At 44.8% G+C, this 19,816-nt stretch overlaps 1 non-coding gene across 1 annotated transcript; it reads left to right on the top strand.

Annotated features, from left to right (window-relative positions):
• Window positions 1-1,241: 1,241 nt before the first annotated feature.
• LOC135276392 (U7 small nuclear RNA) lies at window positions 1,242-1,303 on the top strand. The gene has a single exon (XR_010343935.1). It is a non-coding gene; the product is annotated as a U7 small nuclear RNA (small nuclear RNA).
• Window positions 1,304-19,816: the final 18,513 nt, after the last annotated feature.

Raw genomic sequence — 19,816 nt, 5'->3', positions numbered from 1 at the left:
CATTGCCACAGTGCGACTCAGACAAATTGCTCACTTGCTAGAGTGGAACTTAGTTTTTAGTCTAGGGCTACTAAGTATACAAATGAGTTTTGGAGCACCCTAAAGAAGTGGCTTCTACAAAAAACAACCGGTAAAGGCTTCCTTGTCCCATTCCTTGGCCGTTCTGTGACCTTGACCCAGGGACAAAGGGAGAGGCAGGGTTTTCTGCAGCAGCAATGGTGGGTGTCCCGTGGCTGCCCTGCATGCTGTGGCACGCTCACCGCTGTGCTGTGTTGTGATTTGGTCTTGTTCTCAGGGGCCTGGGTTGCACATCCCTGCCCTTCCTCTCCAGCCGTCTATCAGTCTGGGGAGGGGGCATATGGGGGAGAAACGAAGCTATTCAGCAAGGTTATTTTCTGTGTAAATTGACTGGATGACATTTCTGTGGTTTGCATCCAAGAATCCTGTCTAGGGTGGTACGGCCAGGGCTCTGGAGTCTCTTCCTGCCTCCTTCATGCCCCTCCCCATTCCCCACCACTGCCATCTTTGTCACAGCCACGGTGATCCTTACCTGAGCACAGCCTATTGCTCCCTGCTGCAAATTCCTCAGTGGCTTCCCCTGGCCATGCTGGCAATGCTAATTCCTAACTCCTTCCTGCTAGTGACTGAAGAAGCTACGGTATCACATGCCCGGTTCGTCAGTGAACAAGTGGGCTCTTGAGAGTCAGCAATCCAGTATATGCTATAAAACCGACCCAGGGTGCTGGGATCAGGGCTGTCCATCCTCTCATCACTCCCATGAGAACACCAGCCCCCGAGTTCCCTTTCTTGGCTGGAGGTTCTGGTTACTATTTTAAATTAACACATTATTCCAAAACTTAGCTACTTAAAATAAACCATTTTATTTTGGTCACAGTTTTGTGGCTCAGAAATGTGGGGAGAGCTCAGCTAGCCGTTCTCACTTAGAGCCCTCCCACAGTTGCTGTCTGGGGCTGCAGTTGTCTGAGGGCTCAACCGGGCTGGGCGCTCAAGGAGGCTCATTCACATGGCCCAGGCTGACAGGTATCGTGGGCTCTCAGGGGAGTTGAGAGCATCCCACAAGAACCAGACGGAGGCTGCATGGCCTTTGTGGGCCTGCCACAGAAGTCAGAGCATTGCTTCCATCACGCTCAATCAGCAGAGCCATAGCATGACTTTGGGGAAACCTCGGCACTTTTCTTTCATGGGCCCCTTCTTCCATAGAAGTATTAAAAGTGATATTTTAGTGTTACAGCTCTTTTAGAATTTGTCTAGCAGGCTTTCCGGGTTTTGCTGGAAAGCCCCTTTAAAAAAAAAAAAAGAAAGAAAGAAAAAAGTGATATTTTGTGCCTATGTTGGTAGAAAGGTGAATATAATCCAGTCTAGATTCATTATTGTATGTTCTTTTTTACTGTATTCATGTTTTCTTCTGACTTTAAAATATATTTAAGGGCATTAGAAGCATAGGCCCTGGGCAGTGTACCCTGGGCGCTAGTGTGCACTGGCCCTGCTGACCAGTCTAAGCAGCCACAAGCCACCAGATTCCAGGGCAGTACATAGATTCAAGGTGGGACACAGGACCCACGGCATCGCACCTGCAGGGCCAGGGCCAAGCAGTGCTCAGCCATCCGTCACAGCCTGGTCTGTGGCTTAACCTTGGTCTGTTCTTCATGTTGTAGCGCTTGGGGCCTGGAGAGGTCTGACTCTTGTGCTGCTCCAGCTGCTGTTGGTGGATGGTGTTATGACCTTGAGGCAGATTTCCCAGAGGCTCACATGCCCCACGGCCGGTCTTTTCCCTTTAGGTCCTAAGATAATAGGGAAATCCTGGGTAAGAACCCAGGTAGTATTTTAATTACAAAGAACACTTTCTCTTCCTCCTTTTCCAGCCTCTTCACTTTCTCTCCTCTATTCCATTCTCTTCCTTAGCTTCTCCTTATTAAGTTCCATCTGTAAGACAAAGGAACCCAGGGCCAAGTTAAGCTCAGGAGAGGACACAGCGTCTAGCCCCCGAGCTAAGACCATCCCCCAAACCCACAGCAGAAAAGGTCATGAGCAGAGGGCGCAGAAGGATCTGCCTCTCCTCCTCTCCCCTATGGCAGACAAAAGCAGGTGTGGATCTCAAGAGGGTAAGGAGGTGACACAGGCCACGCCAACTGGAAGGGCACACCTGGGCATGCAAGGGACCACTGAAGGGCAGCCCAGGAGCTGCTGCTGAGCTTCATTTCCAGTTAAACAAGCACGAGGTCATCTCTTGGCAATTGAGAAACCTACCTGGCCAATGATAATGTGTTTTTAACCAGCTCAATTAGAAGTGAATGTGATCACCATCCCAGCTCACAGGTAGCACCGAGGCTCTAGGCAAAGGTCAGAACCACTCTCCCAGGGCAGCATGACTGTGGGTTCCTGCCTCTGCTTGCTGGGGGCCTACCTACTCTGAGGACGCAGGCACCAGCCATGACCCTATTGGCAGGAAGTCTTTTGCTCCTCCCTCTGTGCTCAGCTCCTTCCAAGGCACCTGTCACAATTGCAACCGTTCACTCACCTGCTGGTTTACTGCTTTACCTGTCCACCTTCCCAGATGCTGTACCTGACAGTGCTGGCCGGCTGCTCGCCGGGTCACCTGTGGCCTCTCTAGACAGTTCCCACACACACCACAGCTTCCTTCCTCTAGCGTCTATCACTCAACCAGAGGATGCCCCAAACCCAGGAATGCACCATTTAGGGCTGAAGTCCTGCGGGCAGAGGGCAATGCTTCCAGCAGCCACTCTTGACAGATGACAGGCATTGATGGATACCTGGCATCCTTGCCAAGTAGTGCAGTGATCCTGTGATAGGAAAATCCCAAAGAGAAATCGCCCTGAACAGTCACCCACGGTCCTGGTGCAATTGAGAAAATCCCAAGGAGAAATCACCCTGAATAGACGCCCGCGGTCCTGGTGCGATTCAGCCTCGGGAAATCCCAGCACTGTCACAGCTGTTCTGTGTCCTTGCCCACTCCCCTACCAGGACTCCCTGGGTTCTTCCCACATTACTTACTTCACTCAAATCCCTGTCTCAGAGTCTGCTGTGGAGAACGCAAACCTAGACTGCTTATAAGCTCCAGAACAGGGCTGGGGCTGCTGCGTGCCAGGGCCCCACACACTCCTGGTGCAGAGCCAGTGTTTGGTGAAGGTCTGCAAAGGGGAACAGGCCCTAAGATAGAGAAGTCTGAACCGTTTGCCTGTTGCCTGACAGCGTCTCCTGGAAGAATCTTAGCTCTTCCCCATTCACTCCACATTAGATCTGGAGTTCTATCCCCAGTCCTGTGCCCATGTTCAAGGCCTGGTCCAAGGAAGACTGGCTGGGAGCATGTCATCCACCATGACCTGAGTGCTCAACAGGAAAGAAAGGAGCCGGCTGGGCGCAGTGGCTCACACCTGTAATCCCAGCACTCTGGGAGGCTGAGGCAGGTGGATCATGAGGTCAGGAGTTCAAGACCAGTCTGGCCAAGATGGTGAAACCCAGTCTCTACTAAAAACACAAAATTAGCTGGGTGTGGTGGCAGGCACCTGCAATCCCAGCTACTCAGGAGGCTGAGGCAGAGAATTGCTTAAACCCAGGAGGCAGAGGGTGCAGTGAGCCAAGATTGCGCCATTGCACTCCAGCCTGGGTGACACAGCAAGAGTGTCTCAAAAAAAAAAAAAAAAAGGAAAGAAAGGAACCCCAACATCAAACTCTCACAGCCCAGCCCTGGGACTGCCCTCCTGCAGGAAGAGGCTGAGGAATTTACAAACTATTACAGGAAGAGGCTGAGGAATTTACAAAGCTGTTTTATTCACTGGTTTCAACAAAAGCGTGGAAAATAATGTCACCGAGCTGCCGCCCTGAAACTGCTTTGTTTGTGTTAGGTTTTCACTGATGAAGGCTAGCAGAAGTGGCAGCACGGCTGGGGCAGGTTGGGGACTCTGGCAGGGTGGGCTGCAGCAGTCATCTGTGTGGACCCAGAGCCTCCACCTCATCACCCTGAGTAGAGGGCTGCAGTGTGCTGGTCTGATTACTAGCTCCCCACAAACACACGAATAACCGACATCCTCAGATTGGTCAGAGAAATGCTCATGAAAGAGTGGAGGAAGAGGAGGAGGAATCAGAAAGGAGAAGGCACAACAGTGAAGAAGACCCATCCGTCACAGACACTGGCCACCACATGCATTAAATCAGCCCTTCCTGGACACAACAAAGATGCCGCTATCCAAGCTTCAGCTCCCTAGAGAGCAGGAAATGGCAAATTCTGAGACATTTTATTCCTAAACTACAATCATAATCAAGTCTTTTGTCCCCACAGGGGACAGTATTCTGCAGTGGTTTGTGCTCTTCATCCTCTCACACTTAGAGAAACTGCGTACACACTCCGCATATTGCTGAGAGCACATCGTAGGTTCTAGCCCTGAGGGTTCCTGTGTTTTGTTTCTGAGAAATTATCAGAGTCTATCTTTTTTAACATTAGCGCTCCCCTGTTCCTTGTATTCTTCCTTATTGAACTCTGATTTTTCTTAGATTGGACTTTCTTATCCTATCCTCCATGTCTCTTAAACCTCTCTTTCATATTTTCCATATTTCTAAGGTTTTTTAAAATCTCTTTGTGCTGCAGATCTAACTTCACAGTTGCTAATTCTCTCTTAAGCTGTGCCTAATCTGCTTTATAAACCATCTACTGTATTTTTAAGTTTAGTGGCTATATTTTTAATTGTGCTTGATTTAAACGCACTCATTTAGAGTCTACATCAAACAATTTTAGTTACCAGAATTTGGCTTTGAGATCAAATGCTGCCACTGTTCCGGCTGCCTCCTGCTCACAGAAGTGTTTCCTGGTGCTCCGTGATGATGCAGCACAGCCCTCATGTTCCAGGGACTTCATCTGTGGTCGTCTTACAGAAGTGTGTCTGATTCCGACCCTCCATTTGTGTTTACGTCTTCTAGATGACAAGAAGATGTCACATAGACAGGAGACTGAGTTTCATGTTCATTTTGGCTTGGAAGCTCCTGGAGCAATCAGTTAGTATAAATCAGAACCCAGGCCCCACATGACGGCAGGCTGTGGTTACAGCTTATTGGTGTCTTAGTTTGTCTGGGCTGCTATAACAAAATACCTCAGATGGGGTAATTTACAAATAATATAAATTTGTTTCTCACAGTTTCGGAGACTGGGCGGTCCAAGATCAAGGCACCAGCAGGTCTGGTGTCTGGTGAACGCTTGCTCTCTGCTTCACAGATGGTGCTTCTTGCTGTGTCCTCACAGGGGCAGAAGGGACAAGGCAGCTCCCCTCAACCTCTTTTAAAAGGGTGCTAATCCCATTCTCAAGGGCAGAACCCTCATGACTTAATCACTTTCCAACCCAGAGCCAAGGCCAGGAAAAAGAATCCTTCTAGGAACTCCTTTGCTCATAGCCTTTCAGAGAGTGGGCTTTCAAGGGCATCGACTTCTTCTGTTTCTTGTTTTGTTTTGTTTTGTTTTTTTTTGAGACAGAGTCTCACTCTGTCACCCAGGCCAGAGGGCAGTGGCATGATCTCGGCTCACCGAAAACTCCACCTCCCAGGTTCAAGCAATTCTCCTGCCTCAGCCTTCCCAGTAGCTGGGATTACATGCGTCTGCCACCACACCCGACCAGTTTTTGTTTTTTTTTTTTTTTTTTTTTTTTGAGACGGAGTTTCGCTCTTGTTACCCAGGCTGGAGTGCAATGGCGCAATCTCGGCTCACCACAACCTCCGCCTCCTGGGTTCAGGCAATTCTCCTGTCTCAGCCTCCTGAGTAGCTGGGATTACAGGCACACGCCACCATGCCCAGCTAATATTTTGTATTTTTAGTAGAGACGGGGTTTCACCATGTTGACCAGGATGGTCTCGATCTCTTGACCTCGTGATCCACCTGCCTCGGCCTCCCAAAGTGCTGGGATTACAGGCTTGAGCCACCGCGCCCAGCCTTTTTGTATTTTTAATAAGGACAGAGGTTCACCATATTGGCCAGGCTGGTCTCAAAGTCCTGACCTCAACTGATCTGCCCACCTCGGCCTCCCAAAGTGCTGGGATTACGGGCATGAGTCATTACATCAAGGACATCAACTATCAGAGTAAGGAAAAAAAGAAAAACAAAACAGAAGACTCCACTATATGTTTCTGACAGAGGAGTTTAAACCAAAGCAACTTCACCTTGAACAGGGGCTGGGTAAAATGAGGCTGAGACCTACCGGACTGCATTCCCAGGAGGTTAGGCATTCCAAGTCACAGTGAGACGGGATAGTCCCCCAGACCCACTTCGAGGTGGGACCTGGAGTGGCTCATCTCATTCAGTCCGATGCTGGCCACTCCTCACGAAAGGGGGCATGTAAGCCAGCGAGTGTGGGAACCAGAGTGAATGAACGCTGGACTGGCAGTCGCTCCTCTCTGGTGGGAGCGTCCAAGTGTGTTACAGCCGACGCTCTTTCAGCTCTGCCATCTGGGGATGGCCAAGTGCCAACCAGCTCGGTGGAGGGTCAGGGTGGTAGCCCCTGCCCTCTCAGCACCCGGGTCCTTGTCCAGCATCCAGGAAAAATCTGGTCACACAGATGTCTGAGGTTAGCCATGTCTAGCCGTAGTCTCTGACACTCAGTTGCTTCTCTGCGCGCTGCTCAGACGCTTGTGTTGCTCTGCCAGCTGAAGTCTTTTATGGGCACAGGATAGGGGCGGGACAGGCCAAAAAGGCAACGTTTGGGCAGAAAAATAAGTCAGCTGTTTTTACTTAAGGCTGCGGCTTCAGACTTAAGGGTGGGGTAGCCGGGAGCCCAGCCCTTCTGTAGGAGGTTGGCACAAGATACAGGTCAAACAGATCTTGCTGGGAAAACATAATGCAGTAAAGAAGCTGGCTAAAACCCACCAAAACCAAAATGGCCAATAGAGAGACCTCTGGTCCTCCTCACTGCCCATTATATGCAAATTATAATGCATTAGCATGCCAAAAGTCACTCCCGCCTGTGCCATGACAGTTTACAAATGCCATGGCAACGTCAGGAAGTTACCCTATATGGTCTAAAATGGGGAAGATGCCTCAGTTTAGGGAATTGCCCACCCCTTTCCAGGAAACTCATGAAAAATCTACCTTCCGTTCACCACACAATCAAGAAATTAACCATAAAAATACACACCCAGCAGCCCATGGGGCTGCTCTGCCTATGGAATAGTCATTTTTATTTCTTTAATTTCTTAATAAACTCGCTTTCACTTTATGGACTTCTCCCAAATTCTTTTTTGCATGGAATCCAAGAACCCTCTCTTGGACCTCTTTCCAGGTGTATTTCTACAAAATAACTATTTAAATATAAAGATACAGATTCAACATAAAAAGGTGGAGGAAGATATACCATGCTAACATTAATCAAAAGAAAGTTTTCAGAGAAAACAAATATCAGAACAAGAAAAATTATCAGGAATACGGAAGGTATTACATAATGTCAAAAGGGCCCATCCAAGAAGACATAATGATTGTGAACCTGAAATATCTGAGACAGATCTCAGTCAATTTAGAAAGCTTATCTTGCCAAGGTTAAGGACGTGTCAGTGGCACAGCCTCAGGACGTCCCGACAACATGTGCCCAAGGTGGTTAGGGTACAGCTTGCTCTTCCACACTTTAGGGAGACATAACACATCAATCAATACATGTAAGATTTACACGGGTTCTATCTGGAAGGGTGGGACAACTCAAAGGGTTGGTGGCTTCCAGGTCAGAGGTAGACTTAAACATATTCTGATTGGCAGTTGATTGAAAGAGTTGTTATCAGTGGAAAGAAATGTGTCGGTTGAGATAAGGGGTTGTGGAGACCCAGGTTTTATTATTCGGATGAAGCTTCCAAGTAGGAGGTTAAATTTGAGAGTGCCCTGGACAAGGAGGGAGCCCATTCAGATGGTTGCAGGGAGGCAGGGCCTTCAAAGTTTATTTTTGGTTTACATAATACTTAAGATGCATGCACCTAACAACAGAGTCTCAAAACACAGGAAGCAAAAACTGATAGAACAGCAAGGAAAACATGAGCTATAAAAAATTCTTTACTACATTAATAGCTGGAGACTTCAACACTCCTCTATCAGTAACTGATAGATCTAGTGGGCATAAAATCAGTAAGGCTGTCATAAGGAACAGCACCATTCATCACTGGATCTAACTGACATCTATAGACTCCTTCATCCAACAACAGCAGAATACATATTTTTCTCATGATCACATGGAACACTCATCAGATAGGCCATATTTGAGGCCATAAAGCACAGCTTAACAAATTTAAAAGAATAGAAAATTATATAAAATATGTTCTCAAAGCACAGTGGAATTAAACTAGAAGTCAAAAACAAAAATCTACCAGAAGCTGAAAAGATCCCCAAATATTTGGAGACTAAGAAATGTACTTCTATTCTATACAAGGATCAAAAAAGAAGTCTCAAGAAAAATTAAAAAGTACTTTTAACTGAATGAAAACAAAAATACAACTTAACAAATATGTGGAATGCAGTGAAAACAGTGCTTAGAGGAAAATGTATAACATTAAATTCATTTACTAGAAAAGAAGGAAGGGCTGAGTGCAGGGGCTCACTGTAATCCCAGCACTTTAAGAGGTCAAGGTGGGTAGATCATCTGAGGTCAAGAGTTCGAGACCAGTCTGTCTGGCCAACATGGTGAAACCCCATCTCTACTAAAAATACAAAAATCAGCCAGGTGTGGTGGTACACATCTATAGTCCCAGCTACTTGGGAGGCTGAGGCAGGAGAATCACTTGAACCTAGGAGGTAGAGGTTGCAGTGAGCCGAGATGGCACCATTGCACTCCAGCCTGGGTGACAGAGTAAAATCCTCAAAAAATAAAAAGAAAAGAAGGAAGATCTTAAATCAATCATCCAATCTTCCAACTTAGGAAATTAGAAAAAAATAAGGACAAATTAAATCAAACGTAGATGTAATAAATTTTAAAATTAGAGAATAATTCAATAAAATTGAAAGTAGGAAATCATTAGAAAAAATAAACAAAACCAAAAGCTGATTCTTTGAAAAGACCAATAAAATCAGTAAACCTCTAGTCTGGCTAAGCAAAAAAGAAAGAGATATAAATTGCTCATACTATAAATAAAAGAAGGGTCATCACTGCTGATCTCATGGACATTAAAAAGATAATAAAGAAATATTATAATCAACTATATGCACACATTCGATAACTTGGATGAAATGGATCCATGTTCTGAAAGACACAAATTACCAAAACTCACATAAAGAGAAATAGATATTCTAAGTAGGCCTATATCTACTGAAGAAATTAAATCAATAACTAATAGCCCTCAAAAAAATAAAGCACTAAGCCCGCGTTATTTCACTGGTTGCTTCCGCCAAACCATTTAAGGAAAAAAAAAAATACAAATTCTCTAAAGTCTCTTCCCAAATATAAAAACAAAGAGAATTCTTCCTGACTCGTTCTATGAGGCCAACATTACTCTAATACCAAAACTAGATAAAGACATTACAAGAAAGGAAAAATACAAACTAGTATCTCTCATGAACATAGATGCAAAAATTGTCATCAAAATATTAGCAAATTTACCCAAAAGTATATAAAAAGAATTATGCCAGGGACAGTGGCTCAGGCTTGTAATCCCAACAACAGAGGAGGTTAAAGTTGGAGGATTGCTTGAGGCCAGGAGTTACAGTAGAGACCAGCTGAGCAACACAGAAAGATTCCTGTCTCTAAAAAGAAATAAAAAAATTTAAGTAGTCAGACATGGTGGTGTATGCCTTTAGTCCCAGCTACTTGGGAGGCTAAGGCAGGAAGATCCCTTGAGCCCGGGAGTTCATGACTCCTAGCTATGACTAGAGCTATGGCTGTGCCACTGTACTCCAGCCTGGGTGACAGATTTAATCCCAGGTATGCAAGGCTGGTTCTACATTTAAAAATTAATCAATGTGGCCAGGCACAGTGGCTCATGCCTATAATCCCAACACTTTAGGAGGCTGAGGCAGGCGGATTACTTGAGGTCAGGAGTTTGAGACCAGCTTGGCCAACATGGTAAAACCCCATCTCTACTAAAAAGATACAAAAATTAGCTAGGTATGGTGGCAGGTGCCTATAATCCAAGCTACTTGGGAGGCTGAGGCAGGAGAATTGCTTGAACCCAGGGGCTGGAGGTTGTGGTGAGCCAGGATCATGCCACTGCACTCCAGCCTGGGCAACAGAGTGAGACTCTGTCTCAAAAAAAAAAAAATCAATTAATATAATCTATCACATAGAAAAGAAGAACTCATATGGTCATTGTAAGGGTTATTGCCAAGTTTAAAATGAGAAACTGAGACCAGCACAAGAAGATCCAATGTGAATTTTCAGCTCCCAGGCAAGGTTCTGCAGTCCGACAGGAGGGGCCAGAGAAGTCACACAGACTCCTCTCATACGTGGGGTTTTATAGGGAGTGGAGGCATTTGATTGGTTGTGGGAGAGCAGGGCGTGGGCAGGGCAAGCTTGCTATTGGCATGCAGGCAGGGTTTGAATGCTATTGCGTAGATTTACAAGGCTCGACTGCTATTGGGTAGCTTTACAAGACTCGAATGCTATTGGGTAGATTTACAATACTTGACTGCTATTGGGTAGATTTACAAGACTCGACTGCTATTGGGTAGATTTACAAGATGTCTTTTGCGTTTTGGTGGGGTTCTTCAACGGCTGGCTAGGTGCCAAGTGCAGAGCCTAGTGCCGAGTGCAGAAGTGGACTGAGGGTGATGATGTAGTTTCTAGGCGCAGATGGGGCATGTCTGGGCTCCCGGAGAGGGAGGGGGTATGGATGTGTCCGAGTTCCCGGAGGGGGGGTGTCCAAGCTCCCAGAGGGGGAGTGGGCGTGTCCGAGCTCTGGGCGAGGCAACCGGCCTTACTTACAGTCATATCTTCAAATGCAGAAAAAAATGACAAAATCTAACACCCATTTATGATAAAGTAAAAACCCTCTCAGAAAACTAGGAATAGAGGAAGACTTTCTCAACTTGACAAAGAACATCTACAAAAAAACCTACAACTCCACAAAACAACCAGAAAACAATAAAATGGCAGGACTAAGTTCTTAATTATCAATGATAACATTGAATGCCAATGGACAAAACTGTCTAATAAAAACATACAGAGTGGCTCAATGGATTTTAAAAAAGACCTACAAGAACTGCACATCATCTATAAAGACATACATAGACTGAAAATAAAGAAATGGAAAAAGATATTCCATGCCAATGGAAACCAAAAAAGAGCAGGAGTAGCTATGTTTCTATCAGACAAAATAGATTTCAAATATTGCCCAAAGTAATTTATAGATTCAATGCGATCCCCATCAAGCTTCCAATGACCTTCTTCACAGAACTGGAAAAAAAACACTTCAAACTTCATATGGAACCAAAGAGAGCCCACATAGCTAAAACGATCCTAAGCAAAAAGAACAAAGCTGGAGGCATTATGCTGCCTGACTTCAAACTATACTACAAGGCCACAGTAATCAAAACAGCATGATACTGATACCAAAACAGAGATATAGACCAATGGAACAGAATACAGAAACAACACCACATATCTACATCATCTGATCTTTTACAAACCTGAGGTTCTCGTGAGGGCATAAATCATCAGTTCAGCTGATAAACAGCAAGGCATGTGATTGCCAGACCACATGGTAAGACTCTGTTTAGTTTTCTGACAAATGGCCACACTGTCCTCCAAGCTGCCCACGCCATTTTACATTCGCTGCAATGAATGAGAGTTTCTGTTGTTCCACATTCCCATCAGCATTTGCCATTGTGTTTTGGGTTTTCATCATTGTAATAGGCGTGTAGTGTTATCTTGTTTTAATTTGAAGTTCCTTAATGACATGATTTTGAGCATCATTTCATATAATCGTTGCCATCTGCATATCTTCTTTCATAAGCGTCTGTTCAGATCTTTTGTCCACTTAAAAACTGGGTCAATTGTTTTCTTATCATTGAATTTTTTTTTTGAGGCAGTGTCTCACTCTGTTGCCCAGGCTGGAGTGCAGTGGCTCAATCTCGGCCCACTGGAACCTCTACCTCCCAGGTTCATGCGATTCTCTGGCCTCAGCCTCCCGAATAGCTGGGACTGCAGGCACGTACCACCATGCCTGGCTAATTTTTTGTATTTTTAATAGAGGTGGGGTTTCATCATGTTAGCCAGGTTGGTTTCGATCTCCTGACCTCATGATCTGCCTACCTCAGCCTCCCAAAGTGCTGGGATTACATGGTTTAGCTCTGCGTCCCTATCCAAATCTCATGTTGAATTGTAACCTCCACTGTTGAGAAAGGGACCTGGTAGGAGGTGATTGGACAATGGGGGAGGATTTTATTGCAAGACGGCCTTGCCCCAATACACATTACATAATGACAGCCGATGGCCCAAAAATGGCATCTTTGACTTGCAAATTCTCAGGAACCTTAATAACTTTATAACCAGGAACATCAAATGTCAAGGGGTTTCTTCTACTTCTACCTTAAATCTCAGACCTCTCTGTGTCAAGCTTGCACCCCTCATAAAATCCTTCTTCTTAATGAAAACATTCCCTGGGTCTCTCCCTCCTCTAAGTCTCCTTTTAACCCTGCAGATAATCCTCCACTGGATTCTCATGCCCCTGCATCCACTCCTCTCCCATCGGGTGGCCCCTCCTGCCCCCAGGCCTTCAGAGCCCCAAACCCCACTCCTCCTCCTTCTCCACCTGTTACCTGTTCAAAAACTGCTCAAACCGCCTCTGCCATTCTCCCTCTCCGGGAAGTGGCTGGGGTTGAAGGCATTGCTCATGTTCTTGTCCCTTTCTCCATGTCTGATTTGTTGAAGATTGAACAGTGTCTGGAATCTTTCTCTGAAAATCCCTCTCATTATCACAGGAAATTCCTAAACATAACCCAATCCTTTCATTTAACTTGGCATAATATTTATATAACTCTAACCTCCACTCTAACCCCTATGAAAAAGAGTGCTCAGCTTAATTAAATATCCAAGCTATATGTATATTAAAAGGCTTTTGTGCTTCTCTTCATCAATCTTGTTTTCCCAGTTAACTGAATGACTTTTCTCCACTCTGTCTTGCCACCCTTGGTGCATGTATAAAAGACCCTAAAACAACTTCCGGTGGCCTGGGACTCCATGGGAAAACAGAAAAGGTGCCACAAATCCCATTCTGGGAAAAATCTCTGTTTTCCATATGGAACCCCTGGAATTAAAGGTGAATAAGTGCTTCTCAAAATTGGTCTTTGTCTTCCGACTATGCTTGTTTATTAGGCCCTAGAAACTGTTTTCCTAGCCCTGTTCTTAAAAGGCCTCACCTGAAGTCCAATAATCCAATTGGGAAATTAGCAGAAAAAATAATTCTTGTAACTACTGAATCTTCCTCTGATTGACACAAATAAAAAATAACAAACAGATAATCAAATAATGAGCAAACTGCCATTTACAATTGCTATAAAGAGAATAAAATACTTAGGAATACAACTAACAAAGGATGTAAAAGAGCTCTTCAAGGAGAACTACAAACCACTGATCAAGGAAATAAGAGAGGACACAAACGAATGGAAAAACATTCCATGCTCATAGTTAGGAAGAATCAATATTGTGAAAATGGCCATACTGCCCAAAGTAATTTATAGATTCAATGCTATCCCCATCAAGCTACCATTGACCTTCTTCACAGAACTGGAAAAACCCACTTTAAACTTCATATGGAATCAAAAGAGAGCCCACATAGCCAAGACAATCATAGGCAAAAAGAACAAAGCTGGAGGCATCATGCTACCTGACTTCAAACTATACTACAAGGCTGCAATAATCAAAACAGCATGATACTGGTACCAAAACAGAGATATAGACCAATGGAACAGAACAGATGCCTCAGAAGCAAAGCCACACATCTACAACCATCTGATCTTTGACAAACCTGACAAAAACAAGCATAGGGAAAGGATTCCCTTTTTAATAAATGGTGTTGGGAAAACTGGCTAGCCATAAGCAGGAAGCTGAAACTGGACCCCTTCCTTACACCTTACAGAAAAATTAACTCCAGATGGAGTAAAGATTTAAACATAAGAACTAACACTGTAGAAACCCTAGAAGAAAACCTAGGCAACACCATTCAGGACATAGGCACAAGCAATGTCAACAAAAGCCAAAATAGACAAATGGGAGCTAATTAAACTTAAGAGCTTCTGCACAGCAAAAGAAACCATCATTAGAGTAAACTGGCAACCAACAGAATGGGAATCAATTTTTGCAATCTACCCATCAGACAAAGGGCTAATATGCAGAATCTACAAAGAACTAAAGCAGATTTACAAGAAAAAAACAAACGAACCCATTCAAAAGTGGGCGAAGGATATGAACAGACACTTTTCAAAAGAAGACAAATATGCAGTCAACAAACATATGAAAAAATGCTCATCATCACTGGTCATTAGAGAAATGCAAATCAAAACCACATTGAGATACCATCTCACATCAGTTAGAATGGCGATAATTTAAAAATCTGGAGACAACAGATGCTAGAGAGGATATGGAGAAAAAGAAACACTTTTACACTGTTGGTGGGAGTGTAAATTAGTTCAACCATTGTGGAAGACAGTGTGGCGATTCCTAATGGATCTAGAAATAGAAATTCCATTTGACCCAGCAATCCCATTACTGGGTATATACCCAAAGGATTATAAATCGTTCTATTATAAAGACACATGCACACATATGTTCACTGTGGCACTGTTTATGACAGCAAAGACCTGGAACCAACCCAAATGCCCATCAATGATAGACTGGACAGGGAAAATGTGGCACATATACACCATGGAATACTCTGCAGCCGTAAAAAATGACAAGTTCACATCCTTCGTAGAGACATGGATGAATCTAGAAACCATCATTCTCAGCAAACTGACACAAGAACAGAAAACCAAACACTGCATGTTTTCACTCATATGTGGGTTATGAACAATGAGAACACTTGGGCACAGGGAAGGGAACAACACTCACAGGGCTGGGTTGGGGAGTGAAGGGGAGGGGAGGGGAGGGGAGGGACAGCGAGGGGGGCTGGGAGGATGGGGAGGATAACACCGGGAGAAATGCCTGATGTAGGCGACAAGGGCGAGGGGAGATGGAGACAGCAAACCACCATGGCATGTATATACCTGTGCAACAATCCTGCAGGATGCAGGTGCACATGTACCCCAGAGCCCAAATACAATAAAAAAGAAATAAGTGCTTAAATCAAATATTTTTAAGGAAAAGGTAAAAGCTGTGGGAACTTTCAGTTTGCATGACTTTTATCTTTAAAACTTACTGCTAAAATTGGAAGCATCTTAAGAGTTGCCACTATACATTTTTGTTTGCATTTATTAATCAAGCAATTTCATATTTATCTCTGCCAAATACTATAAGGTGTCAAAATTTGGCATAGAGGCAAAAAACTATAACTCAGAACAAAGAAAATACTCTTTGCTTGTGTAATATTTTACTAAATGAAATATTAATATTGGTTTAATAAAGATGGTTACATCTTAAACTATTTAATAAAATACCCTAACTTCTAATTTTGTGGCCTTAGGCAGTCTAGTCTACAGATGTGAAGGAAGTTTTTTTGGGGGAAAGGACTGGTAGCATCTTTGGTATTTAAAAAAAGAAAATTTATATTAAAAAAAGAATCTTATGGCTGGGCGCAGTGGCTCACGTCTGTAATCACAGAACTTTGGGAGGCTGAGGCAGGCGAATCATGAGGTCAGGAGATCGAGACCATCCTGGTTAACACGGTGAAACCCTGTCTTTACTAAAAATACAAAAAATTAGCCAGGCGTGGTGGCACGAGCCTGTAGTTCCAGCTACTCGGGAGCCTGAGGGGCAGAAGAATCACTTGAACCTGGGAGGCGGAGGTTGCAGTGAGCCAAGATCTCACCACTACACTCCAGCCAAGGCAACAGACAGAGACTCCATCTCAAAAAAAAAAAAAAAAAACAGTTGCATATACTTTCGGTAAAAAGATTATAAGACAGCATGAGACTGTGAAGTTTTACCTAGATTAAAAGGTTGCAAAATGGTTTTAAAGGTTTAAGCAGGTTTTGGAAAGTTAATTGTAAAGGAAATTCTGTGTGTGAACATATTGGCTAAAGTTAAAAACGTATCCAGTTTTTCTGTAAATTAAGCATTAAAATAAAAGCACAACAGATTTTTCTTAAAGAACTAACCTGCTCTTTAACAAAATTTTAAAGGATTAAAAGGGTCTATAAAAACTTACCTTATGATCAAACATTAAAATTGGGTAAATGCATCTACAAGGTTTTATTAGAAATTATGTTTAACATTAATAGCACACTAATAAAGGTAAAATTTGGCTTATTTTGTATAAAATCATACAGGAAGCATTGTCAAATATAAAATGGTGTTTGGCTTTCTTTGGGCTATATTTGTATAAATATGTTATCGGTATGTGTCCCAAAGTTATGGGAAACTCCTATCATCCTGATACATCTTAGTGTACATGATTAGTAATAATTATATTTAATTACAATTATAACTTATAGTGCTTTCTTAAAGTCCTATAAACTAAAAACTAGATGTTTCAGCCAATGCTGCCTCTAAGCCCCCAACCCTCACAGAAGGAAATAAAGAAATAGAACCATAGAATATTATGCAGCCATCAAAAACGATGAGTCCTTGTCCTTTGTAGGGACACGGATGAACCTAGAAACCATCATTCTCAGCAAACTGACACAAGAACACAAAATCAAACACCACATGTTCTCACTCACAGGCGGGTGCTGAACAATGAGAACACACGGACACAGGGAGGGGAGCATCACACACTGGGGTCTGTTGGGGGGAAATAGGGGAGGGACAGCGAGGGGTGGGGAGTTGGGGAGGGATAGCATGGGGAGAAATGCCAGATATGGGTGAAGGGGAGGAAGGCAGCAAATCACACTGCCACGTATGCACCTATGCAACAGTCTTGCATGTTCTTCACATGTACCCCAAAACCTAAAATGCAATAAAAAAAAAGAAATAGAAAATCTTAAGCTAAAAATCATTTTTAAAAAGTAACCAAGTAAAAATCACTCATGTTAGTCTCACACCTACTTCACCAAATACTTTTTGTCATCTCTACCTCTCCTGTCAAGCCAAATATTAAAACTTAATAAAAATTATTTACTACATCACCCTTGTGGGAATTACTTTACTATTTGCAGCAGGACTATATACTGTAGCACCCTCAGGGTAGAATATTGAACAGAAAATCTCATTACTGTAGCATTTTGCTTAATTATTATCCTCATAGCAGGAATAACGGTTACTAACAGAAAATAACACATGGGCCTTTCTAAATATGTGCCTCTGCCTCTCATTAGGTAAGGAATGTTGTTTCTATATCAACCAATCGGGCCTAGTTAAAAAACACTGCTAAAAACTTTTTAAAAGGCTAAAAAGCTAAGGGAATACCAAAACAACCAAATAGATTCTTGGTTTAAAGCCAAAATCATAGCCTAGGTCATCTCATTCCTGGGCCCTCTCCTAATAATATGCCTAAGACGAATGTTCTTACCCTGCCTAATTAACCTTTTTCAGATTTTTAACTGACAGGATCATGGTTATTTCACAGACAACTACCCAAAACCATCTACAAACAGCATTATTCCTGTAGCCAATCTAAAACCTGAAAACTCTCCATTCCCCGGTTCAGCAGGAAGGAGCCAGGAAGAACACACCACCCCTTGTTCGTTTTATAACTAGAGAGTCTGGATTGACACAGCAGGAGTATCACCATCTTGTACAAGCACTGTCATTTTAAAGTTCACCTTCATCAAAAACCACCTAAAACCAAAGGGAATCAGCCTAATGGCTAAGGTCAGCATGACCATAAACCACAAATAACATCTCTGACCAGAAACATTCCAAACATAAGCCCCCTCCGACCAGGAAGATGTCAACCCCAAGGTAACAGAGACATTCCAACCCCAACATAAACTTCTACCCCACACAGAAACATTCCAAGCTTGTGATAAGCCCCCTCACCCTAAAACCATTATATACTCAGTCTGTAAGAGAAAGCGCTCCTGATGGAAATTGGCCAGAAGCCCCTCTCGGGTTTTTCCTCTAAAATAAACCTGTCTTTAACTATTAAGCAGCATTTTGTGTTTCTTTTCTCTTTAACTTTTACAGTTCTCTTCTAGATTTGCTCCCACAGAGAAGCGGGCTGGGATGCCCAGGGCGGTGTGGGGGCAGGACATCTCTATCCGTAATTCTACCGAGACACCATGAAAGCAGGGCATGTCCCCAAAGAGAAATGCAGGTAGCCCCAAAAGAAGGAGGAAATCTTGCTGGGCAGGCAGAGATGGCAGATGGGGTATCAGAAGGATAGAGCCACTGCCAGGGCCAGGAATTAGGCAAGAGAAGGAATCTCTGTCCTGGTATAAAACTAGACAATGCTGTGTCCACATCATATGATGGGACCTGTTCAAAAGAACTAGTGGGGAAATAGCCTGGAGCTCTCCTAGAGTGACAATGAACCTGAATCAGAGTTAGGACAGGGCTAGAGCACAGCTTTCCTCAATCCCCAAGCATAGGACAGAGCCCAGCCTCAGCCTCCCCATTCCCCAGCCACAGGGCCAGGACCCAGTCTCCCTCTTCCCCAGTGATGGGGCCAGAGCCCAGCCTCCTCCTTCCCCAGTGATCAGGCCAGAGCCCAGTATCCCCTTTCCCCAGTGACAGGGCCAGAGTCCAGCCTCTTCCTTCCCCAGTGACAGTCCAGAGCCCAACCTCTTCTGTCACCAGTGATGGGGCCAGAGCCCAGCCTCCTCCTTCCTCAGCCATGGGGCCAGAGCCCAGCCTCTTCTCTCTCCAGCGATGGTCCAGAGCCCAGCCTCCTCCTTCCTCAGCCATGGGGCCAGAGCCCAGCCTCCTCCCTTTCCAGTGATGATCCAGAGCCCAGCCTCCTCCTTCCCCAATTGCAGGGCTGGGCAATTGCCCATGGCTATCCACCTTGGAGTCAGCAAAGTTTGAACACATATCTCCTTTGCATCCAGCGGTTACTGGAGGTTGGCAAGACCCAAGGAGGAGTACCTCTGTCACCTAGGGGGTTGGGGACGGTGGAGAGAAAGGGCTAGGGACTTGAGAGATGGCAGGGAAAGGGGGGCACTGTTGAGAGAGGAGGGATGCTCAGGCCCCCTTCCTCTGTTCTTTCCACCACACGCGCTTTCCTGAGGCCCTTCGACCCCTGGGTGAAGAATTTCATACCCTCATGGGACATGGATCAGGAGAGCATTTGGGGAGCACTTGTGTGGGGTGGGGCTCAGGCACAAATGGGGTTAATAAGGCATGGGCCTGTGGACTGTCCAGGGCCTTGCAGGTCAGAAAGAGACCCACCAGCATGAAAACCCTCCAGACTCGAGACTAAAAGCCATCCTCTGCAGGGTTCAGCAGGAAACTAAGGATCCCCACGGCCACTCTCCACAGCCCCCCGTTGTAACAACTGCTGCTCATTCTGTAACCAGGAGAGCACAGGTAAGAGGAAACTCAGCAAGAGAAGCTGGGGTCTGGGGAAGACCCATCCTTGACGTTCTGAGCTCCCGCTACCACATGGCTGGCAGCTGTGCTGCCCCTCCAGGCTCCACCACTCCCTCGAACCCTTGCCTGCTGCCCTTCTTGCCCCCTGCAGGCCGCCCACTGCATCTGCAGCCCCGTAGCAGGTGGCCGCACCCTGGTGGGTGAGACCAGGGTTCAGAGAGACTCGGTGCTTCCTGCAGTCACACGGTGAGTGGGGCCTGGCTGTC

Source organism: Aotus nancymaae, unplaced genomic scaffold (assembly GCF_030222135.1).
Source record: "Aotus nancymaae isolate 86718 unplaced genomic scaffold, 86718_ANA_hifiasm-v0.15.2.pri h1tg000001l, whole genome shotgun sequence".
In the NCBI taxonomy this organism is placed as follows: domain Eukaryota; kingdom Metazoa; phylum Chordata; class Mammalia; order Primates; family Aotidae; genus Aotus; species Aotus nancymaae.
This window is presented reverse-complemented; position numbering and strand designations above follow the sequence as displayed.